The sequence below is a fragment of the Aphelocoma coerulescens genome, chromosome 25 (assembly GCF_041296385.1).
Source record: "Aphelocoma coerulescens isolate FSJ_1873_10779 chromosome 25, UR_Acoe_1.0, whole genome shotgun sequence".
Classification (NCBI taxonomy): Eukaryota; Metazoa; Chordata; class Aves; order Passeriformes; family Corvidae; genus Aphelocoma; species Aphelocoma coerulescens.
Genome location: NC_091038.1, coordinates 145,622 through 172,427, shown reverse-complemented (window position 1 = coordinate 172,427; position 26,806 = coordinate 145,622).

Sequence of the window (26,806 nt, the reverse complement as noted above, 5' to 3'; positions counted from 1 at the left end):
GTTTTTGGGGGGGAATTTGGGTCGGCAGGGCCGGGAGGGGGCGGGGCTAAAGGGGAAATGGGCGGGGCTAAGGGGTGGCTTTGCAGGGGTCCTGAGGAGATTTAGGGGGTTTGGGGCTTTTATTTGGGAATGTTGGGTCTTTAAGGGGATTTTTGGGGGTCTCTGGGGGGTTTTTTTCTGGAATTTTGGGGGTTTTGGGGGGTTTTTGGGGGGGAATTTGGGTCGGCAGGGCCGGGAGGGGGCGGGGCTAAAGGGGAAATGGGCGGGGCTAAGGGGTGGCTTTGCAGGGGTTCTGAGGAGATTTAGGGGGTTTGGGGCTTTTATTTGGGAATTTTGGGTCTTTAAGGGGATTTTTGGGGGTCTCTGGGGTTTTTTTTTCTGGAATTTTGGGGGTTTTGGGGGGTTTCTGGGGGGGAATTTGGGTCGGCAGGGCCGGGAGGGGGCGGGGCTAAAGGGGAAATGGGCGGGGCTAGAGGGGGAGTGGGCGGGGCTAAGGGGTGGCTTTGCAGGGGTCCTGAGGAGATTTAGGGGGTTTGGGGCTTTTATTTGGGAATTTTGGGTCTTTAAGGGGATTTTTGGGGGTCTCTTGGGGGGTTTTTTTTGGAATTTTGGGGGTTTTGGGGGGTTTTTGGGGGGGAATTTGGGTCGGCAGGGCCGGGAGGGGGCGGGGCTAAAGGGGAAATGGGCGGGGCTAAGGGGTGGCTTTGCAGGGGTTCTGAGGAGATTTAGGGGGTTTGGGGCTTTTATTTGGGAATTTTGGGTCTTTAAGGGGATTTTTGGGGGTCTCTGGGGGGTTTTTTTTTGGAATTTTGGGGGTTTTGGGGGGTTTTTGGGGGGGAATTTGGGTCGGCAGGGCCGGGAGGGGGCGGGGCTAAAGGGGAAATGGGCGGGGCTAAGGGGTGGCTTTGCAGGGGTCCTGAGGAGATTTAGGGGGTTTGGGGCTTTTATTTGGGAATGTTGGGTCTTTAAGGGGATTTTTGGGGGTCTCTGGGGGGTTTTTTTCTGGAATTTTGGGGGTTTTGGGGGGTTTTTGGGGGGGAATTTGGGTCGGCAGGGCCGGGAGGGGGCGGGGCTAAAGGGGAAATGGGCGGGGCTAAGGGGTGGCTTTGCAGGGGTCCTGAGGAGATTTAGGGGGTTTGGGGCTTTTATTTGGGAATTTTGGGTCTTTAAGGGGATTTTTGGGGGTCTCTGGGGGGTTTTTTTCTGGAATTTTGGGGGTTTTGGGGGGTTTTTGGGGGGGAATTTGGGTCGGCAGGGCCAGGAGGGGGCGGGGCTAAAGGGGAAATGGGCGGGGCTAAGGGGTGGCTTTGCAGGGGTCCTGAGGAGATTTAGGGGGTTTGGGGCTTTTATTTGGGAATGTTGGGTCTTTAAGGGGATTTTTGGGGGTCTCTGGGGGGTTTTTTTCTGGAATTTTGGGGGTTTTGGGGGGTTTTTGGGGGGGAATTTGGGTCGGCAGGGCCGGGAGGGGGCGGGGCTAAAGGGGAAATGGGCGGGGCTAAGGGGTGGCTTTGCAGGGGTCCTGAGGAGATTTAGGGGGTTTGGGGCTTTTATTTGGGAATTTTGGGTCTTTAAGGGGATTTTTGGGGGTCTCTGGGGGGTTTTTTTTGGAATTTTGGGGGTTTTGGGGGGTTTTTGGGGGGGAATTTGGGTCGGCAGGGCCGGGAGGGGGCGGGGCTAAAGGGGAAATGGGCGGGGCTAGAGGGGGAGTGGGCGGGGCTAAGGGGTGGCTTTGCAGGGGTCCTGAGGAGATTTAGGGGGTTTGGGGCTTTTATTTGGGAATGTTGGGTCTTTAAGGGGATTTTTGGGGGTCTCTGGGGGGGTTTTTTTTGGAATTTTGGGGGTTTTGGGGGGTTTTTGGGGGGGAATTTGGGTCGGCAGGGCCGGGAGGGGGCGGGGCTAAAGGGGAAATGGGCGGGGCTAAGGGGTGGCTTTGCAGGGGTCCTGAGGAGATTTAGGGGGTTTGGGGCTTTTATTTGGGAATTTTGGGCCTTTAAGGGGATTTTTGGGGGTCTCTGGGGGGTTTTTTTTTGGAATTTTGGGGGTTTTGGGGGGTTTTTGGGGGGGAATTTGGGTCGGCAGGGCCGGGAGGGGGCGGGGCTAAAGGGGAAATGGGCGGGGCTAGAGGGGGAGTGGGCGGGGCTAAGGGGTGGCTTTGCAGGGGTCCTGAGGAGATTTAGGGGGTTTGGGGCTTTTATTTGGGAATTTTGGGTCTTTAAGGGGATTTTTGGGGGTCTCTGGGAGGGTTTTTTTTGGAATTTTGGGGGTTTTGGGGGGTTTTTGGGGGGGAATTTGGGTCGGCAGGGCCGGGAGGGGGCGGGGCTAAAGGGGAAATGGGCGGGGCTAAGGGGTGGCTTTGCAGGGGTCCTGAGGAGATTTAGGGGGTTTGGGGCTTTTATTTGGGAATGTTGGGTCTTTAAGGGGATTTTTGGGGGTCTCTGGGGGGTTTTTTTCTGGAATTTTGGGGGTTTTGGGGGGTTTTTGGGGGGGAATTTGGGTCGGCAGGGCCGGGAGGGGGTGGGGCTAAAGGGGAAATGGGCGGGGCTAAGGGGTGGCTTTGCAGGGGTTCTGAGGAGATTTAGGGGGTTTGGGGCTTTTATTTGGGAATTTTGGGTCTTTAAGGGGATTTTTGGGGGTCTCTGGGGGGTTTTTTTCTGGAATTTTGGGGGTTTTGGGGGGTTTCTGGGGGGGAATTTGGGTCGGCAGGGCCGGGAGGGGGCGGGGCTAAAGGGGAAATGGGCGGGGCTAGAGGGGGAGTGGGCGGGGCTAAGGGGTGGCTTTGCAGGGGTCCTGAGGAGATTTAGGGGGTTTGGGGCTTTTATTTGGGAATTTTGGGTCTTTAAGGGGATTTTTGGGGGTCTCTGGGGGGGTTTTTTCTGGAATTTTGGGGGTTTTGGGGGGTTTTGGGGGGGGAATTTGGGTCGGCAGGGCCGGGAGGGGGCGGGGCTAAAGGGGAAATGGGCGGGGCTAAGGGGTGGCTTTGCAGGGGTCCTGAGGAGATTTAGGGGGTTTGGGGCTTTTATTTGGGAATGTTGGGTCTTTAAGGGGATTTTTGGGGGTCTCTTGGGGGGTTTTTTTTGGAATTTTGGGGGTTTTGGGGGGTTTTTGGGGGGGAATTTGGGTCGGCAGGGCCGGGAGGGGGCGGGGCTAAAGGGGAAATGGGCGGGGCTAAGGGGTGGCTTTGCAGGGGTCCTGAGGAGATTTAGGGGGTTTGGGGCTTTTATTTGGGAATTTTGGGTCTTTAAGGGGATTTTTGGGGGTCTCTGGGGGGTTTTTTTTTGGAATTTTGGGGGTTTTGGGGGGTTTTTGGGGGGGAATTTGGGTCGGCAGGGCCGGGAGGGGGCGGGGCTAAAGGGGAAATGGGCGGGGCTAAGGGGTGGCTTTGCAGGGGTCCTGAGGAGATTTAGGGGGTTTGGGGCTTTTATTTGGGAATGTTGGGTCTTTAAGGGGATTTTTGGGGGTCTCTGGGGGTTTTTTTTTGGAATTTTGGGGGTTTTGGGGGGTTTTTGGGGGGGAATTTGGGTCGGCAGGGCCGGGAGGGGGCGGGGCTAAAGGGGAAATGGGCGGGGCTAAGGGGTGGCTTTGCAGGGGTCCTGAGGAGATTTAGGGGGTTTGGGGCTTTTATTTGGGAATTTTGGGCCTTTAAGGGGATTTTTGGGGGTCTCTGGGGGGTTTTTTTTTGGAATTTTGGGGGTTTTGGGGGGTTTTTGGGGGGGAATTTGGGTCGGCAGGGCCGGGAGGGGGCGGGGCTAAAGGGGAAATGGGCGGGGCTAGAGGGGGAGTGGGCGGGGCTAAGGGGTGGCTTTGCAGGGGTCCTGAGGAGATTTAGGGGGTTTGGGGCTTTTATTTGGGAATTTTGGGTCTTTAAGGGGATTTTTGGGGGTCTCTGGGAGGGTTTTTTTTGGAATTTTGGGGGTTTTGGGGGGTTTTTGGGGGGGAATTTGGGTCGGCAGGGCCGGGAGGGGGCGGGGCTAAAGGGGAAATGGGCGGGGCTAAGGGGTGGCTTTGCAGGGGTCCTGAGGAGATTTAGGGGGTTTGGGGCTTTTATTTGGGAATGTTGGGTCTTTAAGGGGATTTTTGGGGGTCTCTGGGGGGTTTTTTTCTGGAATTTTGGGGGTTTTGGGGGGTTTTTGGGGGGGAATTTGGGTCGGCAGGGCCGGGAGGGGGTGGGGCTAAAGGGGAAATGGGCGGGGCTAAGGGGTGGCTTTGCAGGGGTTCTGAGGAGATTTAGGGGGTTTGGGGCTTTTATTTGGGAATTTTGGGTCTTTAAGGGGATTTTTGGGGGTCTCTGGGGGGTTTTTTTCTGGAATTTTGGGGGTTTTGGGGGGTTTCTGGGGGGGAATTTGGGTCGGCAGGGCCGGGAGGGGGCGGGGCTAAAGGGGAAATGGGCGGGGCTAGAGGGGGAGTGGGCGGGGCTAAGGGGTGGCTTTGCAGGGGTCCTGAGGAGATTTAGGGGGTTTGGGGCTTTTATTTGGGAATTTTGGGTCTTTAAGGGGATTTTTGGGGGTCTCTGGGGGGGTTTTTTCTGGAATTTTGGGGGTTTTGGGGGGTTTTGGGGGGGGAATTTGGGTCGGCAGGGCCGGGAGGGGGCGGGGCTAAAGGGGAAATGGGCGGGGCTAAGGGGTGGCTTTGCAGGGGTCCTGAGGAGATTTAGGGGGTTTGGGGCTTTTATTTGGGAATGTTGGGTCTTTAAGGGGATTTTTGGGGGTCTCTTGGGGGGTTTTTTTTGGAATTTTGGGGGTTTTGGGGGGTTTTTGGGGGGGAATTTGGGTCGGCAGGGCCGGGAGGGGGCGGGGCTAAAGGGGAAATGGGCGGGGCTAAGGGGTGGCTTTGCAGGGGTCCTGAGGAGATTTAGGGGGTTTGGGGCTTTTATTTGGGAATTTTGGGTCTTTAAGGGGATTTTTGGGGGTCTCTGGGGGGTTTTTTTTTGGAATTTTGGGGGTTTTGGGGGGTTTTTGGGGGGGAATTTGGGTCGGCAGGGCCGGGAGGGGGCGGGGCTAAAGGGGAAATGGGCGGGGCTAAGGGGTGGCTTTGCAGGGGTCCTGAGGAGATTTAGGGGGTTTGGGGCTTTTATTTGGGAATGTTGGGTCTTTAAGGGGATTTTTGGGGGTCTCTGGGGGTTTTTTTTTGGAATTTTGGGGGTTTTGGGGGGTTTTTGGGGGGGAATTTGGGTCGGCAGGGCCGGGAGGGGGCGGGGCTAAAGGGGAAATGGGCGGGGCTAAGGGGTGGCTTTGCAGGGGTCCTGAGGAGATTTAGGGGGTTTGGGGCTTTTATTTGGGAATTTTGGGTCTTTAAGGGGATTTTTGGGGGTCTCTGGGGGGTTTTTTTTGGAATTTTGGGGGTTTTGGGGGGTTTTTGGGGGGGAATTTGGGTCGGCAGGGCCGGGAGGGGGCGGGGCTAAAGGGGAAATGGGCGGGGCTAGAGGGGGAGTGGGCGGGGCTAAGGGGTGGCTTTGCAGGGGTCCTGAGGAGATTTAGGGGGTTTGGGGCTTTTATTTGGGAATTTTGGGTCTTTAAGGGGATTTTTGGGGGTCTCTGGGGGGGTTTTTTTTGGAATTTTGGGGGTTTTGGGGGGTTTTTGGGGGGGAATTTGGGTCGGCAGGGCCGGGAGGGGGCGGGGCTAAAGGGGAAATGGGCGGGGCTAAGGGGTGGCTTTGCAGGGGTCCTGAGGAGATTTAGGGGGTTTGGGGCTTTTATTTGGGAATTTTGGGTCTTTAAGGGGATTTTTGGGGGTCTCTGGGGGGTTTTTTTCTGGAATTTTGGGGGTTTTGGGGGGTTTTTGGGGGGGAATTTGGGTCGGCAGGGCCGGGAGGGGGCGGGGCTAAAGGGGAAATGGGCGGGGCTAAGGGGTGGCTTTGCAGGGGTCCTGAGGAGATTTAGGGGGTTTGGGGCTTTTATTTGGGAATTTTGGGTCTTTAAGGGGATTTTTGGGGGTCTCTGGGGGGTTTTTTTCTGGAATTTTGGGGGTTTTGGGGGGTTTTTGGGGGGGAATTTGGGTCGGCAGGGCCAGGAGGGGGCGGGGCTAAAGGGGAAATGGGCGGGGCTAAGGGGTGGCTTTGCAGGGGTCCTGAGGAGATTTAGGGGGTTTGGGGCTTTTATTTGGGAATGTTGGGTCTTTAAGGGGATTTTTGGGGGTCTCTGGGGGTTTTTTTTCTGGAATTTTGGGGGTTTTGGGGGGTTTTTGGGGGGGAATTTGGGTCGGCAGGGCCGGGAGGGGGCGGGGCTAAAGGGGAAATGGGCGGGGCTAAGGGGTGGCTTTGCAGGGGTCCTGAGGAGATTTAGGGGGTTTGGGGCTTTTATTTGGGAATTTTGGGTCTTTAAGGGGATTTTTGGGGGTCTCTGGGGGGTTTTTTTTGGAATTTTGGGGGTTTTGGGGGGTTTTTGGGGGGGAATTTGGGTCGGCAGGGCCGGGAGGGGGTGGGGCTAAAGGGGAAATGGGCGGGGCTAGAGGGGGAGTGGGCGGGGCTAAGGGGTGGCTTTGCAGGGGTCCTGAGGAGATTTAGGGGGTTTGGGGCTTTTATTTGGGAATGTTGGGTCTTTAAGGGGATTTTTGGGGGTCTCTGGGGGGGTTTTTTTTGGAATTTTGGGGGTTTTGGGGGGTTTTTGGGGGGGAATTTGGGTCGGCAGGGCCGGGAGGGGGCGGGGCTAAAGGGGAAATGGGCGGGGCTAAGGGGTGGCTTTGCAGGGGTCCTGAGGAGATTTAGGGGGTTTGGGGCTTTTATTTGGGAATTTTGGGCCTTTAAGGGGATTTTTGGGGGTCTCTGGGGGGTTTTTTTTTGGAATTTTGGGGGTTTTGGGGGGTTTTTGGGGGGGAATTTGGGTCGGCAGGGCCGGGAGGGGGCGGGGATAAAGGGGAAATGGGCGGGGCTAGAGGGGGAGTGGGCGGGGCTAAGGGGTGGCTTTGCAGGGGTCCTGAGGAGATTTAGGGGGTTTGGGGCTTTTATTTGGGAATGTTGGGTCTTTAAGGGGATTTTTGGGGGTCTCTGGGGGGGTTTTTTTTGGAATTTTGGGGGTTTTGGGGGGTTTTTGGGGGGGAATTTGGGTCGGCAGGGCCGGGAGGGGGCGGGGCTAAAGGGGAAATGGGCGGGGCTAAGGGGTGGCTTTGCAGGGGTCCTGAGGAGATTTAGGGGGTTTGGGGCTTTTATTTGGGAATTTTGGGCCTTTAAGGGGATTTTTGGGGGTCTCTGGGGGGTTTTTTTTTGGAATTTTGGGGGTTTTGGGGGGTTTTTGGGGGGGAATTTGGGTCGGCAGGGCCGGGAGGGGGCGGGGCTAAAGGGGAAATGGGCGGGGCTAGAGGGGGAGTGGGCGGGGCTAAGGGGTGGCTTTTCAGGGGTCCTGAGGAGATTTAGGGGGTTTGGGGCTTTTATTTGGGAATTTTGGGTCTTTAAGGGGATTTTTGGGGGTCTCTGGGAGGGTTTTTTTTGGAATTTTGGGGGTTTTGGGGGGTTTTTGGGGGGGAATTTGGGTCGGCAGGGCCGGGAGGGGGCGGGGCTAAAGGGGAAATGGGCGGGGCTAAGGGGTGGCTTTGCAGGGGTCCTGAGGAGATTTAGGGGGTTTGGGGCTTTTATTTGGGAATGTTGGGTCTTTAAGGGGATTTTTGGGGGTCTCTGGGGGGTTTTTTTCTGGAATTTTGGGGGTTTTGGGGGGTTTTTGGGGGGGAATTTGGGTCGGCAGGGCCGGGAGGGGGTGGGGCTAAAGGGGAAATGGGCGGGGCTAAGGGGTGGCTTTGCAGGGGTTCTGAGGAGATTTAGGGGGTTTGGGGCTTTTATTTGGGAATTTTGGGTCTTTAAGGGGATTTTTGGGGGTCTCTGGGGGGTTTTTTTCTGGAATTTTGGGGGTTTTGGGGGGTTTCTGGGGGGGAATTTGGGTCGGCAGGGCCGGGAGGGGGCGGGGCTAAAGGGGAAATGGGCGGGGCTAGAGGGGGAGTGGGCGGGGCTAAGGGGTGGCTTTGCAGGGGTCCTGAGGAGATTTAGGGGGTTTGGGGCTTTTATTTGGGAATTTTGGGTCTTTAAGGGGATTTTTGGGGGTCTCTGGGGGGGTTTTTTCTGGAATTTTGGGGGTTTTGGGGGGTTTTGGGGGGGGAATTTGGGTCGGCAGGGCCGGGAGGGGGCGGGGCTAAAGGGGAAATGGGCGGGGCTAAGGGGTGGCTTTGCAGGGGTCCTGAGGAGATTTAGGGGGTTTGGGGCTTTTATTTGGGAATGTTGGGTCTTTAAGGGGATTTTTGGGGGTCTCTTGGGGGGTTTTTTTTGGAATTTTGGGGGTTTTGGGGGGTTTTTGGGGGGGAATTTGGGTCGGCAGGGCCGGGAGGGGGCGGGGCTAAAGGGGAAATGGGCGGGGCTAAGGGGTGGCTTTGCAGGGGTCCTGAGGAGATTTAGGGGGTTTGGGGCTTTTATTTGGGAATTTTGGGTCTTTAAGGGGATTTTTGGGGGTCTCTGGGGGGTTTTTTTTTGGAATTTTGGGGGTTTTGGGGGGTTTTTGGGGGGGAATTTGGGTCGGCAGGGCCGGGAGGGGGCGGGGCTAAAGGGGAAATGGGCGGGGCTAAGGGGTGGCTTTGCAGGGGTCCTGAGGAGATTTAGGGGGTTTGGGGCTTTTATTTGGGAATGTTGGGTCTTTAAGGGGATTTTTGGGGGTCTCTGGGGGTTTTTTTTCTGGAATTTTGGGGGTTTTGGGGGGTTTTTGGGGGGGAATTTGGGTCGGCAGGGCCGGGAGGGGGCGGGGCTAAAGGGGAAATGGGCGGGGCTAAGGGGTGGCTTTGCAGGGGTCCTGAGGAGATTTAGGGGGTTTGGGGCTTTTATTTGGGAATTTTGGGTCTTTAAGGGGATTTTTGGGGGTCTCTGGGGGGTTTTTTTTTGGAATTTTGGGGGTTTTGGGGGGTTTTTGGGGGGGAATTTGGGTCGGCAGGGCCGGGAGGGGGCGGGGCTAAAGGGGAAATGGGCGGGGCTAGAGGGGGAGTGGGCGGGGCTAAGGGGTGGCTTTGCAGGGGTCCTGAGGAGATTTAGGGGGTTTGGGGCTTTTATTTGGGAATTTTGGGTCTTTAAGGGGATTTTTGGGGGTCTCTGGGGGGGTTTTTTTTGGAATTTTGGGGGTTTTGGGGGGTTTTTGGGGGGGAATTTGGGTCGGCAGGGCCGGGAGGAGGCGGGGCTAAAGGGGAAATGGGCGGGGCTAAGGGGTGGCTTTGCAGGGGTCCTGAGGAGATTTAGGGGGTTTGGGGCTTTTATTTGGGAATTTTGGGTCTTTAAGGGGATTTTTGGGGGTCTCTGGGGGGTTTTTTTCTGGAATTTTGGGGGTTTTGGGGGGTTTTTGGGGGGGAATTTGGGTCGGCAGGGCCGGGAGGGGGCGGGGCTAAAGGGGAAATGGGCGGGGCTAAGGGGTGGCTTTGCAGGGGTCCTGAGGAGATTTAGGGGGTTTGGGGCTTTTATTTGGGAATTTTGGGTCTTTAAGGGGATTTTTGGGGGTCTCTGGGGGGTTTTTTTCTGGAATTTTGGGGGTTTTGGGGGGTTTTTGGGGGGGAATTTGGGTCGGCAGGGCCGGGAGGGGGCGGGGCTAAAGGGGAAATGGGCGGGGCTAAGGGGTGGCTTTGCAGGGGTCCTGAGGAGATTTAGGGGGTTTGGGGCTTTTATTTGGGAATTTTGGGTCTTTAAGGGGATTTTTGGGGGTCTCTGGGGGGTGTTTTTCTGGAATTTTGGGGGTTTTGGGGGGTTTTTGGGGGGGAATTTGGGTCGGCAGGGCCAGGAGGGGGCGGGGCTAAAGGGGAAATGGGCGGGGCTAAGGGGTGGCTTTGCAGGGGTCCTGAGGAGATTTAGGGGGTTTGGGGCTTTTATTTGGGAATGTTGGGTCTTTAAGGGGATTTTTGGGGGTCTCTGGGGGGTTTTTTTCTGGAATTTTGGGGGTTTTGGGGGGTTTTTGGGGGGGAATTTGGGTCGGCAGGGCCGGGAGGGGGCGGGGCTAAAGGGGAAATGGGCGGGGCTAAGGGGTGGCTTTGCAGGGGTCCTGAGGAGATTTAGGGGGTTTGGGGCTTTTATTTGGGAATTTTGGGTCTTTAAGGGGATTTTTGGGGGTCTCTGGGGGGTTTTTTTTTGGAATTTTGGGGGTTTTGGGGGGTTTTTGGGGGGGAATTTGGGTCGGCAGGGCCGGGAGGGGGTGGGGCTAAAGGGGAAATGGGCGGGGCTAGAGGGGGAGTGGGCGGGGCTAAGGGGTGGCTTTGCAGGGGTCCTGAGGAGATTTAGGGGGTTTGGGGCTTTTATTTGGGAATGTTGGGTCTTTAAGGGGATTTTTGGGGGTCTCTGGGGGGGTTTTTTTTGGAATTTTGGGGGTTTTGGGGGGTTTTTGGGGGGGAATTTGGGTCGGCAGGGCCGGGAGGGGGCGGGGCTAAAGGGGAAATGGGCGGGGCTAAGGGGTGGCTTTGCAGGGGTCCTGAGGAGATTTAGGGGGTTTGGGGCTTTTATTTGGGAATTTTGGGCCTTTAAGGGGATTTTTGGGGGTCTCTGGGGGGTTTTTTTTTGGAATTTTGGGGGTTTTGGGGGGTTTTTGGGGGGGAATTTGGGTCGGCAGGGCCGGGAGGGGGCGGGGATAAAGGGGAAATGGGCGGGGCTAGAGGGGGAGTGGGCGGGGCTAAGGGGTGGCTTTGCAGGGGTCCTGAGGAGATTTAGGGGGTTTGGGGCTTTTATTTGGGAATTTTGGGTCTTTAAGGGGATTTTTGGGGGTCTCTGGGGGGGTTTTTTTTGGAATTTTGGGGGTTTTGGGGGGTTTTTGGGGGGGAATTTGGGTCGGCAGGGCCGGGAGGGGGCGGGGCTAAAGGGGAAATGGGCGGGGCTAAGGGGTGGCTTTGCAGGGGTCCTGAGGAGATTTAGGGGGTTTGGGGCTTTTATTTGGGAATGTTGGGTCTTTAAGGGGATTTTTGGGGGTCTCTGGGGGGTTTTTTTCTGGAATTTTGGGGGTTTTGGGGGGTTTTTGGGGGGGAATTTGGGTCGGCAGGGCCGGGAGGGGGTGGGGCTAAAGGGGAAATGGGCGGGGCTAAGGGGTGGCTTTGCAGGGGTTCTGAGGAGATTTAGGGGGTTTGGGGCTTTTATTTGGGAATTTTGGGTCTTTAAGGGGATTTTTGGGGGTCTCTGGGGGGTTTTTTTCTGGAATTTTGGGGGTTTTGGGGGGTTTCTGGGGGGGAATTTGGGTCGGCAGGGCCGGGAGGGGGCGGGGCTAAAGGGGAAATGGGCGGGGCTAGAGGGGGAGTGGGCGGGGCTAAGGGGTGGCTTTGCAGGGGTCCTGAGGAGATTTAGGGGGTTTGGGGCTTTTATTTGGGAATTTTGGGTCTTTAAGGGGATTTTTGGGGGTCTCTGGGGGGGTTTTTTCTGGAATTTTGGGGGTTTTGGGGGGTTTTGGGGGGGGAATTTGGGTCGGCAGGGCCGGGAGGGGGCGGGGCTAAAGGGGAAATGGGCGGGGCTAAGGGGTGGCTTTGCAGGGGTCCTGAGGAGATTTAGGGGGTTTGGGGCTTTTATTTGGGAATGTTGGGTCTTTAAGGGGATTTTTGGGGGTCTCTTGGGGGGTTTTTTTTGGAATTTTGGGGGTTTTGGGGGGTTTTTGGGGGGGAATTTGGGTCGGCAGGGCCGGGAGGGGGCGGGGCTAAAGGGGAAATGGGCGGGGCTAAGGGGTGGCTTTGCAGGGGTCCTGAGGAGATTTAGGGGGTTTGGGGCTTTTATTTGGGAATTTTGGGTCTTTAAGGGGATTTTTGGGGGTCTCTGGGGGGTTTTTTTTTGGAATTTTGGGGGTTTTGGGGGGTTTTTGGGGGGGAATTTGGGTCGGCAGGGCCGGGAGGGGGCGGGGCTAAAGGGGAAATGGGCGGGGCTAAGGGGTGGCTTTGCAGGGGTCCTGAGGAGATTTAGGGGGTTTGGGGCTTTTATTTGGGAATTTTGGGTCTTTAAGGGGATTTTTGGGGGTCTCTGGGGGTTTTTTTTCTGGAATTTTGGGGGTTTTGGGGGGTTTTTGGGGGGGAATTTGGGTCGGCAGGGCCGGGAGGGGGCGGGGCTAAAGGGGAAATGGGCGGGGCTAAGGGGTGGCTTTGCAGGGGTCCTGAGGAGATTTAGGGGGTTTGGGGCTTTTATTTGGGAATTTTGGGTCTTTAAGGGGATTTTTGGGGGTCTCTGGGGGGTTTTTTTTTGGAATTTTGGGGGTTTTGGGGGGTTTTTGGGGGGGAATTTGGGTCGGCAGGGCCGGGAGGGGGCGGGGCTAAAGGGGAAATGGGCGGGGCTAGAGGGGGAGTGGGCGGGGCTAAGGGGTGGCTTTGCAGGGGTCCTGAGGAGATTTAGGGGGTTTGGGGCTTTTATTTGGGAATTTTGGGTCTTTAAGGGGATTTTTGGGGGTCTCTGGGGGGGGTTTTTTTTGGAATTTTGGGGGTTTTGGGGGGTTTTTGGGGGGGAATTTGGGTCGGCAGGGCCGGGAGGAGGCGGGGCTAAAGGGGAAATGGGCGGGGCTAAGGGGTGGCTTTGCAGGGGTCCTGAGGAGATTTAGGGGGTTTGGGGCTTTTATTTGGGAATTTTGGGTCTTTAAGGGGATTTTTGGGGGTCTCTGGGGGGTTTTTTTCTGGAATTTTGGGGGTTTTGGGGGGTTTTTGGGGGGGAATTTGGGTCGGCAGGGCCGGGAGGGGGCGGGGCTAAAGGGGAAATGGGCGGGGCTAAGGGGTGGCTTTGCAGGGGTCCTGAGGAGATTTAGGGGGTTTGGGGCTTTTATTTGGGAATTTTGGGTCTTTAAGGGGATTTTTGGGGGTCTCTGGGGGGGTTTTTTTTGGAATTTTGGGGGTTTTGGGGGGTTTTTGGAGGGGAATTTGGGTCGGCAGGGCCGGGAGGGGGCGGGGCTAAAGGGGAAATGGGCGGGGCTAAGGGGTGGCTTTGCAGGGGTCCTGAGGAGATTTAGGGGGTTTGGGGCTTTTATTTGGGAATGTTGGGTCTTTAAGGGGATTTTTGGGGGTCTCTGGGGGGTTTTTTTCTGGAATTTTGGGGGTTTTGGGGGGTTTTTGGGGGGGAATTTGGGTCGGCAGGGCCGGGAGGGGGCGGGGCTAAAGGGGAAATGGGCGGGGCTAAGGGGTGGCTTTGCAGGGGTCCTGAGGAGATTTAGGGGGTTTGGGGCTTTTATTTGGGAATTTTGGGTCTTTAAGGGGATTTTTGGGGGTCTCTGGGGGGTTTTTTTTGGGAATTTTGGGGGTTTTGGGGGGTTTTTGGGGGGGAATTTGGGTCGGCAGGGCCGGGAGGGGGCGGGGCTAAAGGGGAAATGGGCGGGGCTAGAGGGGGAGTGGGCGGGGCTAAGGGGTGGCTTTGCAGGGGTCCTGAGGAGATTTAGGGGGTTTGGGGCTTTTATTTGGGAATTTTGGGTCTTTAAGGGGATTTTTGGGGGTCTCTGGGGGGGTTTTTTTTGGAATTTTGGGGGTTTTGGGGGGTTTTTGGGGGGGAATTTGGGTCGGCAGGGCCGGGAGGGGGCGGGGCTAAAGGGGAAATGGGCGGGGCTAAGGGGTGGCTTTGCAGGGGTCCTGAGGAGATTTAGGGGGTTTGGGGCTTTTATTTGGGAATGTTGGGTCTTTAAGGGGATTTTTGGGGGTCTCTGGGGGGTTTTTTTCTGGAATTTTGGGGGTTTTGGGGGGTTTTTGGGGGGGAATTTGGGTCGGCAGGGCCGGGAGGGGGCGGGGCTAAAGGGGAAATGGGCGGGGCTAAGGGGTGGCTTTGCAGGGGTTCTGAGGAGATTTAGGGGGTTTGGGGCTTTTATTTGGGAATTTTGGGTCTTTAAGGGGATTTTTGGGGGTCTCTGGGGGGTTTTTTTCTGGAATTTTGGGGGTTTTGGGGGGTTTCTGGGGGGGAATTTGGGTCGGCAGGGCCGGGAGGGGGCGGGGCTAAAGGGGAAATGGGCGGGGCTAGAGGGGGAGTGGGCGGGGCTAAGGGGTGGCTTTGCAGGGGTCCTGAGGAGATTTAGGGGGTTTGGGGCTTTTATTTGGGAATTTTGGGTCTTTAAGGGGATTTTTGGGGGTCTCTGGGGGGGTTTTTTCTGGAATTTTGGGGGTTTTGGGGGGTTTTGGGGGGGGAATTTGGGTCGGCAGGGCCGGGAGGGGGCGGGGCTAAAGGGGAAATGGGCGGGGCTAAGGGGTGGCTTTGCAGGGGTCCTGAGGAGATTTAGGGGGTTTGGGGCTTTTATTTGGGAATGTTGGGTCTTTAAGGGGATTTTTGGGGGTCTCTGGGGGGTTTTTTTCTGGAATTTTGGGGGTTTTGGGGGGTTTCTGGGGGGGAATTTGGGTCGGCAGGGCCGGGAGGGGGCGGGGCTAAAGGGGAAATGGGCGGGGCTAGAGGGGGAGTGGGCGGGGCTAAGGGGTGGCTTTGCAGGGGTCCTGAGGAGATTTAGGGGGTTTGGGGCTTTTATTTGGGAATTTTGGGTCTTTAAGGGGATTTTTGGGGGTCTCTGGGGGGGTTTTTTCTGGAATTTTGGGGGTTTTGGGGGGTTTTGGGGGGGGAATTTGGGTCGGCAGGGCCGGGAGGGGGCGGGGCTAAAGGGGAAATGGGCGGGGCTAAGGGGTGGCTTTGCAGGGGTCCTGAGGAGATTTAGGGGGTTTGGGGCTTTTATTTGGGAATGTTGGGTCTTTAAGGGGATTTTTGGGGGTCTCTGGGGGGGTTTTTTTTGGAATTTTGGGGGTTTTGGGGGGTTTTTGGGGGGGAATTTGGGTCGGCAGGGCCGGGAGGGGGCGGGGCTAAAGGGGAAATGGGCGGGGCTAAGGGGTGGCTTTGCAGGGGTCCTGAGGAGATTTAGGGGGTTTGGGGCTTTTATTTGGGAATTTTGGGTCTTTAAGGGGATTTTTGGGGGTCTCTGGGGGGTTTTTTTTTGGAATTTTGGGGGTTTTGGGGGGTTTTTGGGGGGGAATTTGGGTCGGCAGGGCCGGGAGGGGGCGGGGCTAAAGGGGAAATGGGCGGGGCTAAGGGGTGGCTTTGCAGGGGTCCTGAGGAGATTTAGGGGGTTTGGGGCTTTTATTTGGGAATGTTGGGTCTTTAAGGGGATTTTTGGGGGTCTCTGGGGGGTTTTTTTCTGGAATTTTGGGGGTTTTGGGGGGTTTTTGGGGGGGAATTTGGGTCGGCAGGGCCGGGAGAAGGCGGGGCTAAAGGGGAAATGGGCGGGGCTAAGGGGTGGCTTTGCAGGGGTCCTGAGGAGATTTAGGGGGTTTGGGGCTTTTATTTGGGAATTTTGGGTCTTTAAGGGGATTTTTGGGGGTCTCTGGGGGGTTTTTTTTGGAATTTTGGGGGTTTTGGGGGGTTTTTGGGGGGGAATTTGGGTCGGCAGGGCCGGGAGGGGGCGGGGCTAAAGGGGAAATGGGCGGGGCTAGAGGGGGAGTGGGCGGGGCTAAGGGGTGGCTTTGCAGGGGTCCTGAGGAGATTTAAGGGGTTTGGGGCTTTTATTTGGGAATTTTGGGTCTTTAAGGGGATTTTTGGGGGTCTCTGGGGGGTTTTTTTTTGGAATTTTGGGGGTTTTGGGGGGTTTTGGGGGGGAATTTGGGTCGGCAGGGCCGGGAGGGGGCGGGGCTAAAGGGGAAATGGGCGGGGCTAAGGGGTGGCTTTGCAGGGGTCCTGAGGAGATTTAGGGGGTTTGGGGCTTTTATTTGGGAATTTTGGGTCTTTAAGGGGATTTTTGGGGGTCTCTGGGGGGTTTTTTTCTGGAATTTTGGGGGTTTTGGGGGGTTTTTGGGGGGGAATTTGGGTCGGCAGGGCCGGGAGGGGGCGGGGCTAAAGGGGAAATGGGCGGGGCTAAGGGGTGGCTTTGCAGGGGTCCTGAGGAGATTTAGGGGGTTTGGGGCTTTTATTTGGGAATTTTGGGTCTTTAAGGGGATTTTTGGGGGTCTCTGGGGGGGTTTTTTTTGGAATTTTGGGGGTTTTGGGGGGTTTTTGGAGGGGAATTTGGGTCGGCAGGGCCGGGAGGGGGCGGGGCTAAAGGGGAAATGGGCGGGGCTAAGGGGTGGCTTTGCAGGGGTCCTGAGGAGATTTAGGGGGTTTGGAGCTTTTATTTGGGAATTTTGGGTCTTTAAGGGGATTTTTGGGGGTCTCTGGGGGGTTTTTTCTGGAATTTTGGGGGTTTTGGGGGGTTTTTGGGGGGGAATTTGGGTCGGCAGGGCCGGGAGGGGGCGGGGCTAAAGGGGAAATGGGTGGGGCTAGAGGGGGAGTGGGCGGGGCTAAGGGGTGGCTTTGCAGGGGTCCTGAGGAGATTTAGGGGGTTTGGGGCTTTTATTTGGGATATTTGGGTCTTTAAGGGGATTTTTGGGGGTCTCTGGGGGGGTTTTTTTTGGAATTTTGGGGGTTTTGGGGGGTTTTTGGGGGGGAATTTGGGTCGGAAGGGCCGGGAGGGGGCGGGGCTAAAGGGGAAATGGGCGGGGCTAAGGGGTGGCTTTGCAGGGGTCCTGAGGAGATTTAGGGGGTTTGGGGCTTTTATTTGGGAATTTTGGGTCTTTAAGGGGATTTTTGGGGGTCTCTGGGGGGGTTTTTTTTGGAATTTTGGGGGTTTTGGGGGGTTTTTGGGGGGGAATTTGGGTCGGCAGGGCCGGGAGGGGGCGGGGCTAAAGGGGAAATGGGCGGGGCTAAGGGGTGGCTTTGCAGGGGTCCTGAGGAGATTTAGGGGGTTTGGGGCTTTTATTTGGGAATGTTGGGTCTTTAAGGGGATTTTTGGGGGTCTCTGGGGGGTGTTTTTCTGGAATTTTGGGGGTTTTGGGGGGTTTTTGGGGGGGAATTTGGGTCGGCAGGGCCGGGAGGGGGCGGGGCTAAAGGGGAAATGGGCGGGGCTAAGGGGTGGCTTTGCAGGGGTCCTGAGGAGATTTAGGGGGTTTGGGGCTTTTATTTGGGAATTTTGGGTCTTTAAGGGGATTTTTGGGGGTCTCTGGGGGGTTTTTTTTTGGAATTTCGGGGGTTTTGGGGGGTTTTTGGGGGGGAATTTGGGTCGGCAGGGCCGGGAGGGGGCGGGGCTAAAGGGGAAATGGGCGGGGCTAGAGGGGGAGTGGGCGGGGCTAAGGGGTGGCTTTGCAGGGGTCCTGAGGAGATTTAGGGGGTTTGGGGCTTTTATTTGGGAATTTTGGGTCTTTAAGGGGATTTTTGGGGGTCTCTGGGGGGGGTTTTTTTGGAATTTTGGGGGTTTTGGGGGGTTTTTGGGGGGGAATTTGGGTCGGCAGGGCCGGGAGGGGGCGGGGCTAAAGGGGAAATGGGTGGGGCTAGAGGGGGAGTGGGCGGGGCTAAGGGGTGGCTTTGCAGGGGTCCTGAGGAGATTTAGGGGGTTTGGGGCTTTTATTTGGGATATTTGGGTCTTTAAGGGGATTTTTGGGGGTCTCTGGGGGGGTTTTTTTTGGAATTTTGGGGGTTTTGGGGGGTTTTTGGGGGGGAATTTGGGTCGGAAGGGCCGGGAGGGGGCGGGGCTAAAGGGGAAATGGGCGGGGCTAAGGGGTGGCTTTGCAGGGGTCCTGAGGAGATTTAGGGGGTTTGGGGCTTTTATTTGGGAATTTTGGGTCTTTAAGGGGATTTTTGGGGGTCTCTGGGGGGGTTTTTTTTGGAATTTTGGGGGTTTTGGGGGGTTTTTGGGGGGGAATTTGGGTCGGCAGGGCCGGGAGGGGGCGGGGCTAAAGGGGAAATGGGCGGGGCTAAGGGGTGGCTTTGCAGGGGTCCTGAGGAGATTTAGGGGGTTTGGGGCTTTTATTTGGGAATGTTGGGTCTTTAAGGGGATTTTTGGGGGTCTCTGGGGGGTGTTTTTCTGGAATTTTGGGGGTTTTGGGGGGTTTTTGGGGGGGAATTTGGGTCGGCAGGGCCGGGAGGGGGCGGGGCTAAAGGGGAAATGGGCGGGGCTAAGGGGTGGCTTTGCAGGGGTCCTGAGGAGATTTAGGGGGTTTGGGGCTTTTATTTGGGAATTTTGGGTCTTTAAGGGGATTTTTGGGGGTCTCTGGGGGGTTTTTTTTTGGAATTTCGGGGGTTTTGGGGGGTTTTTGGGGGGGAATTTGGGTCGGCAGGGCCGGGAGGGGGCGGGGCTAAAGGGGAAATGGGCGGGGCTAGAGGGGGAGTGGGCGGGGCTAAGGGGTGGCTTTGCAGGGGTCCTGAGGAGATTTAGGGGGTTTGGGGCTTTTATTTGGGAATTTTGGGTCTTTAAGGGGATTTTTGGGGGTCTCTGGGGGGGGTTTTTTTGGAATTTTGGGGGTTTTGGGGGGTTTTTGGGGGGGAATTTGGGTCGGCAGGGCCGGGAGGGGGCGGGGCTAAAGGGGAAATGGGCGGGGCTAAGGGGTGGCTTTGCAGGGGTCCTGAGGAGATTTAGGGGGTTTGGGGCTTTTATTTGGGAATTTTGGGTCTTTAAGGGGATTTTTGGGGGTCTCTGGGGGCGTTTTTTTTGGAATTTTGGGGGTTTTGGGGGGTTTTTGGGGGGGAATTTGGGTCGGCAGGGCCGGGAGGGGGCGGGGCTAAAGGGGAAATGGGCGGGGCTAAGGGGTGGCTTTGCAGGGGTCCTGAGGAGATTTAGGGGGTTTGGGGCTTTTATTTGGGAATGTTGGGTCTTTAAGGGGATTTTTGGGGGTCTCTGGGGGGTGTTTTTCTGGAATTTTGGGGGTTTTGGGGGGTTTTTGGGGGGGAATTTGGGTCGGCAGGGCCGGGAGGGGGCGGGGCTAAAGGGGAAATGGGCGGGGCTAAGGGGTGGCTTTGCAGGGGTCCTGAGGAGATTTAGGGGGTTTGGGGCTTTTATTTGGGAATTTTGGGTCTTTAAGGGGATTTTTGGGGGTCTCTGGGGGGTTTTTTTTTGGAATTTTGGGGGTTTTGGGGGGTTTTTGGGGGGGAATTTGGGTCGGCAGGGCCGGGAGGGGGCGGGGCTAAAGGGGAAATGGGCGGGGCTAGAGGGGGAGTGGGCGGGGCTAAGGGGTGGCTTTGCAGGGGTCCTGAGGAGATTTAGGGGGTTTGGGGCTTTTATTTGGGAATTTTGGGTCTTTAAGGGGATTTTTGGGGGTCTCTGGGGGGTTTTTTTTTGGAATTTTGGGGGTTTTGGGGGGTTTTTGGGGGGGAATTTGGGTCGGCAGGGCCGGGAGGGGGCGGGGCTAAAGGGGAAATGGGCGGGGCTAGAGGGGGAGTGGGCGGGGCTAAGGGGTGGCTTTTCAGGGGTCCTGAGGAGATTTAGGGGGTTTGGGGCTTTTATTTGGGAATTTTGGGTCTTTAAGGGGATTTTTGGGGGTCTCTGGGGGGTGTTTTTCTGGAATTTTGGGGGTTTTGGGGGGTTTTTGGGGGGGAATTTGGGTCGGCAGGGCCGGGAGGGGGCGGGGCTAAAGGGGAAATGGGCGGGGCTAAGGGGTGGCTTTGCAGGGGTCCTGAGGAGATTTAGGGGGTTTGGGGCTTTTATTTGGGAATTTTGGGTCTTTAAGGGGATTTTTGGGGGTCTCTGGGGGGTTTTTTTTGGAATTTTGGGGGTTTTGGGGGGTTTTTGGGGGGGAATTTGGGTCGGCAGGGCCGGGAGGGGGCGGGGCTAAAGGGGAAATGGGCGGGGCTAAGGGGTGGCTTTGCAGGGGTCCTGAGGAGATTTAGGGGGTTTGGGGCTTTTATTTGGGAATGTTGGGTCTTTAAGGGGATTTTTGGGGGTCTCTGGGGGGTTTTTTTTGGAATTTTGGGGGTTTTGGGGGGTTTCTGGGGGGGAATTTGGGTCGGCAGGGCCGGGAGGGGGCGGGGCTAAAGGGGAAATGGGCGGGGCTAGAGGGGGAGTGGGCGGGGCTAAGGGGTGGCTTTGCAGGGGTCCTGAGGAGATTTAGGGGGTTTGGGGCTTTTATTTGGGAATTTTGGGTCTTTAAGGGGATTTTTGGGGGTCTCTGGGGGGGTTTTTTCTGGAATTTTGGGGGTTTTGGGGGGTTTTGGGGGGGGAATTTGGGTCGGCAGGGCCGGGAGGGGGCGGGGCTAAAGGGGAAATGGGCGGGGCTAAGGGGTGGCTTTGCAGGGGTCCTGAGGAGATTTAGGGGGTTTGGGGCTTTTATTTGGGAATTTTGGGTCTTTAAGGGGATTTTTGGGGGTCTCTGGGGGGGTTTTTTTTGGAATTTTGGGGGTTTTGGGGGGTTTTTGGGGGGGAATTTAGGTCGGCAGGGCCGGGAGAAGGCGGGGCTAAAGGGGAAATGGGCGGGGCTAAGGGGTGGCTTTGCAGGGGTCCTGAGGAGATTTAGGGGGTTTGGGGCTTTTATTTGGGAATTTTGGGTCTTTAAGGGGATTTTTGGGGGTCTCTGGGGGGTTTTTTTTGGAATTTTGGGGGTTTTGGGGGGTTTTTGGGGGGGAATTAGGGTCGGCAGGGCCGGGAGGGGGCGGGGCTAAAGGGGAAATGGGCGGGGCTAGAGGGGGAGTGGGCGGGGCTAAGGGGTGGCTTTGCAGGGGTCCTGAGGAGATTTAGGGGGTTTGGGGCTTTTATTTGGGAATTTTGGGTCTTTAAGGGGATTTTTGGGGGTCTCTGGGGGGTTTTTTTTTGGAATTTTGGGGGTTTTGGGGGGTTTTTGGGGGGGAATTTGGGTCGGCAGGGCCGGGAGGGGGCGGGGCTAAAGGGGAAATGGGCGGGGCTAAGGGGTGGCTTTGCAGGGGTCCTGAGGAGATTTAGGGGGTTTGGGGCTTTTATTTGGGAATTTTGGGTCTTTAAGGGGATTTTTGGGGGTCTCTGGGGGGTTTTTTCTGGAATTTTGGGGGTTTTGGGGGGTTTTTGGGGGGGAATTTGGGTCGGCAGGGCCGGGAGGGGGCGGGGCTAAAGGGGAAATGGGCGGGGCTAAGGGGTGGCTTTGCAGGGGTCCTGAGGAGATTTAGGGGGTTTGGGGCTTTTATTTGGGAATGTTGGGTCTTTAAGGGGATTTTTGGGGGTCTCTGGGGGGTGTTTTTCTGGAATTTTGGGGGTTTTGGGGGGTTTTTGGGGGGGAATTTGGGTCGGCAGGGCCGGGAGGGGGCGGGGCTAAAGGGGAAATGGGCGGGGCTAAGGGGTGGCTTTGCAGGGGTCCTGAGGAGATTTAGGGGGTTTGGGGCTTTTATTTGGGAATTTTGGGTCTTTAAGGGGATTTTTGGGGGTCTCTGGGGGGTTTTTTTCTGGAATTTTGGGGGTTTTGGGGGGTTTTTGGGGGGGAATTTGGGTCGGCAGGGCCGGGAGGGGGCGGGGCTAAAGGGGAAATGGGCGGGGCTAGAGGGGGAGTGGGCGGGGCTAAGGGGTGGCTTTGCAGGGGTCCTGAGGAGATTTAGGGGGTTTGGGGCTTTTATTTGGGAATTTTGGGTCTTTAAGGGGATTTTTGGGGGTCTCTGGGGGGGGTTTTTTTGGAATTTTGGGGGTTTTGGGGGGTTTTTGGGGGGGAATTTGGGTCGGCAGGGCCGGGAGGGGGCGGGGCTAAAGGGGAAATGGGCGGGGCTAAGGGGTGGCTTTGCAGGGGTCCTGAGGAGATTTAGGGGGTTTGGGGCTTTTATTTGGGAATTTTGGGTCTTTAAGGGGATTTTTGGGGGTCTCTGGGGGGGGTTTTTTTGGAATTTTGGGAGTTTTGGGGGGTTTTTGGGGGGGAATTTGGGTTGGCAGGGCCGGGAGGGGGCGGGGCTAAAGGGGAAATGGGCGGGGCTAAGGGGTGGCTTTGCAGGGGTCCTGAGGAGATTTAGGGGGTTTGGGGCTTTTATTTGGGAATGTTGGGTCTTTAAGGGGATTTTTGGGGGTCTCTGGGGGGTGTTTTTCTGGAATTTTGGGGGTTTTGGGGGGTTTTTGGGGGGGAATTTGGGTCGGCAGGGCCGGGAGGGGGCGGGGCTAAAGGGGAAATGGGCGGGGCTAAGGGGTGGCTTTGCAGGGGTCCTGAGGAGATTTAGGGGGTTTGGGGCTTTTATTTGGGAATTTTGGGTCTTTAAGGGGATTTTTGGGGGTCTCTGGGGGGTTTTTTTTGGGAATTTTGGGGGTTTTGGGGGGTTTTTGGGGGGGAATTTGGGTCGGCAGGGCCGGGAGGGGGCGGGGCTAAAGGGGAAATGGGCGGGGCTAGAGGGGGAGTGGGCGGGGCTAAGGGGTGGCTTTGCAGGGGTCCTGAGGAGATTTAGGGGGTTTGGGGCTTTTATTTGGGAATTTTGGGTCTTTAAGGGGATTTTTGGGGGTCTCTGGGGGGGGTTTTTTTTGAATTTTGGGGGTTTTGGGGGGTTTTTGGGGGGGAATTTGGGTCGGCAGGGCCGGGAGGGGGCGGGGCTAAAGGGGAAATGGGCGGGGCTAAGGGGTGGCTTTGCAGGGGTCCTGAGGAGATTTAGGGGGTTTGGGGCTTTTATTTGGGAATTTTGGGTCTTTAAGGGGATTTTTGGGGGTCTCTGGGGGGTTTTTTTTTGGAATTTTGGGGGTTTTGGGGGGTTTTTGGGGGGGAATTTGGGTCGGCAGGGCCGGGAGGGGGCGGGGCTAAAGGGGAAATGGGCGGGGCTAGAGGGGGAGTGGGCGGGGCTAAGGGGTGGCTTTGCAGGGGTCCTGAGGAGATTTAGGGGGTTTGGGGCTTTTATTTGGGAATTTTGGGTCTTTAAGGGGATTTTTGGGGGTCTCTGGGGGGGTTTTTTTTGGAATTTTGGGGGTTTTGGGGGGTTTTTGGGGGGGAATTTGGGTCGGCAGGGCCGGGAGGGGGCGGGGCTAAAGGGGAAATGGGCGGGGCTAAGGGGTGGCTTTGCAGGGGTCCTGAGGAGATTTAGGGGGTTTGGGGCTTTTATTTGGGAATTTTGGGTCTTTAAGGGGATTTTTGGGGGTCTCTGGGGGGTTTTTTTCTGGAATTTTGGGGGTTTTGGGGGGTTTTTGGGGGGGAATTTGGGTCGGCAGGGCCGGGAGGGGGCGGGGCTAAAGGGGAAATGGGCGGGGCTAAGGGGTGGCTTTGCAGGGGTCCTGAGGAGATTTAGGGGGTTTGGGGCTTTTATTTGGGAATTTTGGGTCTTTAAGGGGATTTTTGGGGGTCTCTGGGGGGGTTTTTTTTGGAATTTTGGGGGTTTTGGGGGGTTTTTGGAGGGGAATTTGGGTCGGCAGGGCCGGGAGGGGGCGGGGCTAAAGGGGAAATGGGCGGGGCTAAGGGGTGGCTTTGCAGGGGTCCTGAGGAGATTTAGGGGGTTTGGAGCTTTTATTTGGGAATTTTGGGTCTTTAAGGGGATTTTTGGGGGTCTCTGGGGGGTTTTTTCTGGAATTTTGGGGGTTTTGGGGGGTTTTTGGGGGGGAATTTGGGTCGGCAGGGCCGGGAGGGGGCGGGGCTAAAGGGGAAATGGGTGGGGCTAGAGGGGGAGTGGGCGGGGCTAAGGGGTGGCTTTGCAGGGGTCCTGAGGAGATTTAGGGGGTTTGGGGCTTTTATTTGGGATATTTGGGTCTTTAAGGGGATTTTTGGGGGTCTCTGGGGGGGTTTTTTTTGGAATTTTGGGGGTTTTGGGGGGTTTTTGGGGGGGAATTTGGGTCGGAAGGGCCGGGAGGGGGCGGGGCTAAAGGGGAAATGGGCGGGGCTAAGGGGTGGCTGTGCAGGGGTCCTGAGGAGATTTAGGGGGTTTGGGGCTTTTATTTGGGAATTTTGGGTCTTTAAGGGGATTTTTGGGGGTCTCTGGGGGGGTTTTTTTTGGAATTTTGGGGGTTTTGGGGGGTTTTTGGGGGGGAATTTGGGTCGGCAGGGCCGGGAGGGGGCGGGGCTAAAGGGGAAATGGGCGGGGCTAAGGGGTGGCTTTGCAGGGGTCCTGAGGAGATTTAGGGGGTTTGGGGCTTTTATTTGGGAATGTTGGGTCTTTAAGGGGATTTTTGGGGGTCTCTGGGGGGTGTTTTTCTGGAATTTTGGGGGTTTTGGGGGGTTTTTGGGGGGGAATTTGGGTCGGCAGGGCCGGGAGGGGGCGGGGCTAAAGGGGAAATGGGCGGGGCTAAGGGGTGGCTTTGCAGGGGTCCTGAGGAGATTTAGGGGGTTTGGGGCTTTTATTTGGGAATTTTGGGTCTTTAAGGGGATTTTTGGGGGTCTCTGGGGGGTTTTTTTTTGGAATTTTGGGGGTTTTGGGGGGTTTTTGGGGGGGAATTTGGGTCGGCAGGGCCGGGAGGGGGCGGGGCTAAAGGGGAAATGGGCGGGGCTAGAGGGGGAGTGGGCGGGGCTAAGGGGTGGCTTTGCAGGGGTCCTGAGGAGATTTAGGGGGTTTGGGGCTTTTATTTGGGAATTTTGGGTCTTTAAGGGGATTTTTGGGGGTCTCTGGGGGGGGTTTTTTTGGAATTTTGGGGGTTTTGGGGGGTTTTTGGGGGGGAATTTGGGTCGGCAGGGCCGGGAGGGGGCGGGGCTAAAGGGGAAATGGGCGGGGCTAAGGGGTGGCTTTGCAGGGGTCCTGAGGAGATTTAGGGGGTTTGGGGCTTTTATTTGGGAATGTTGGGTCTTTAAGGGGATTTTTGGGGGTCTCTGGGGGGTGTTTTTCTGGAATTTTGGGGGTTTTGGGGGGTTTTTGGGGGGGAATTTGGGTCGGCAGGGCCGGGAGGGGGCGGGGCTAAAGGGGAAATGGGCGGGGCTAAGGGGTGGCTTTGCAGGGGTCCTGAGGAGATTTAGGGGGTTTGGGGCTTTTATTTGGGAATTTTGGGTCTTTAAGGGGATTTTTGGGGGTCTCTGGGGGGTTTTTTTTTGGAATTTTGGGGGTTTTGGGGGGTTTTTGGGGGGGAATTTGGGTCGGCAGGGCCGGGAGGGGGCGGGGCTAAAGGGGAAATGGGCGGGGCTAGAGGGGGAGTGGGCGGGGCTAAGGGGTGGCTTTGCAGGGGTCCTGAGGAGATTTAGGGGGTTTGGGGCTTTTATTTGGGAATTTTGGGTCTTTAAGGGGATTTTTGGGGGTCTCTGGGGGGGTTTTTTTTGGAATTTTGGGGGTTTTGGGGGGTTTTTGGGGGGGAATTTGGGTCGGCAGGGCCGGGAGGGGGCGGGGCTAAAGGGGAAATGGGCGGGGCTAAGGGGTGGCTTTGCAGGGGTCCTGAGGAGATTTAGGGGGTTTGGGGCTTTTATTTGGGAATGTTGGGTCTTTAAGGGGATTTTTGGGGGTCTCTGGGGGGGTTTTTTCTGGAATTTTGGGGGTTTTGGGGGGTTTTTGGGGGGGAATTTGGGTCGGCAGGGCCGGGAGGGGGCGGGGCTAAAGGGGAAATGGGCGGGGCTAAGGGGTGGCTTTGCAGGGGTCCTGAGGAGATTTAGGGGGTTTGGGGCTTTTATTTGGGAATTTTGGGTCTTTAAGGGGATTTTTGGGGGTCTCTGGGGGGTTTTTTTTTGGAATTTTGGGGGTTTTGGGGGGTTTTTGGGGGGGAATTTGGGTCGGCAGGGCCGGGAGGGGGCGGGGCTAAAGGGGAAATGGGCGGGGCTAAGGGGTGGCTTTGCAGGGGTCCTGAGGAGATTTAGGGGGTTTGGGGCTTTTATTTGGGAATGTTGGGTCTTTAAGGGGATTTTTGGGGGTCTCTGGGGGTTTTTTTTCTGGAATTTTGGGGGTTTTGGGGGGTTTTTGGGGGGGAATTTGGGTCGGCCGGGCCGGGAGGGGGCGGGGCTAAAGGGGAAATGGGCGGGGCTAAGGGGTGGCTTTGCAGGGGTCCTGAGGAGATTTAGGGGGTTTGGGGCTTTTATTTGGGAATTTTGGGTCTTTAAGGGGATTTTTGGGGGTCTCTGGGGGGGTTTTTTTTGGAATTTTGGGGGTTTTGGGGGGTTTTTGGGGGGGAATTTGGGTCGGCAGGGCCGGGAGGGGGCGGGGCTAAAGGGGAAATGGGCGGGGCTAGAGGGGGAGTGGGCGGGGCTAAGGGGTGGCTTTGCAGGGGTCCTGAGGAGATTTAGGGGGTTTGGGGCTTTTATTTGGGAATTTTGGGTCTTTAAGGGGATTTTTGGGGGTCTCTGGGGGGGTTTTTTTTGGAATTTTGGGGGTTTTGGGGGGTTTTTGGGGGGGAATTTGGGTCGGCAGGGCCGGGAGGGGGCGGGGCTAAAGGGGAAATGGGCGGGGCTAAGGTGTGGCTTTGCAGGGGTCCTGAGGAGATTTAGGGGGTTTGGGGCTTTTATTTGGGAATTTTGGGCCTTTAAGGGGATTTTTGGGGGTCTCTGGGGGGTTTTTTTTTGGAATTTTGGGGGTTTTGGGGGGTTTTTGGGGGGGAATTTAGGTCGGCAGGGCCGGGAGGAGTGGGGCTAAAGGGGAAATGGGCGGGGCTAGAGGGGGAGTGGGCGGGGCTAAGGGGTGGCTTTTCAGGGGTCCTGAGGAGATTTAGGGGGTTTGGGGCTTTTATTTGGGAATTTTGGGTCTTTTAGGGGATTTTTGGGGGTCTCTGGGGGGGTTTTTTTTGGAATTTTGGGGGTTTTGGGGGGTTTTTGGGGGGGAATTTGGGTCGGCAGGGCCGGGAGGGGGCGGGGCTAAAGGGGAAATGGGCGGGGCTAAGGGGTGGCTTTGCAGGGGTCCTGAGGAGATTTAGGGGGTTTGGGGCTTTTATTTGGGAATGTTGGGTCTTTAAGGGGATTTTTGGGGGTCTCTGGGGGGTTTTTTTCTGGAATTTTGGGGGTTTTGGGGGGTTTTTGGGGGGGAATTTGGGTCGGCAGGGCCGGGAGGGGGCGGGGCTAAAGGGGAAATGGGCGGGGCTAAGGGGTGGCTTTGCAGGGGTTCTGAGGAGATTTAGGGGGTTTGGGGCTTTTATTTGGGAATTTTGGGTCTTTAAGGGGATTTTTGGGGGTCTCTGGGGGGTTTTTTTCTGGAATTTTGGGGGTTTTGGGGGGTTTCTGGGGGGGAATTTGGGTCGGCAGGGCCGGGAGGGGGCGGGGCTAAAGGGGAAATGGGCGGGGCTAGAGGGGGAGTGGGCGGGGCTAAGGGGTGGCTTTGCAGGGGTCCTGAGGAGATTTAGGGGGTTTG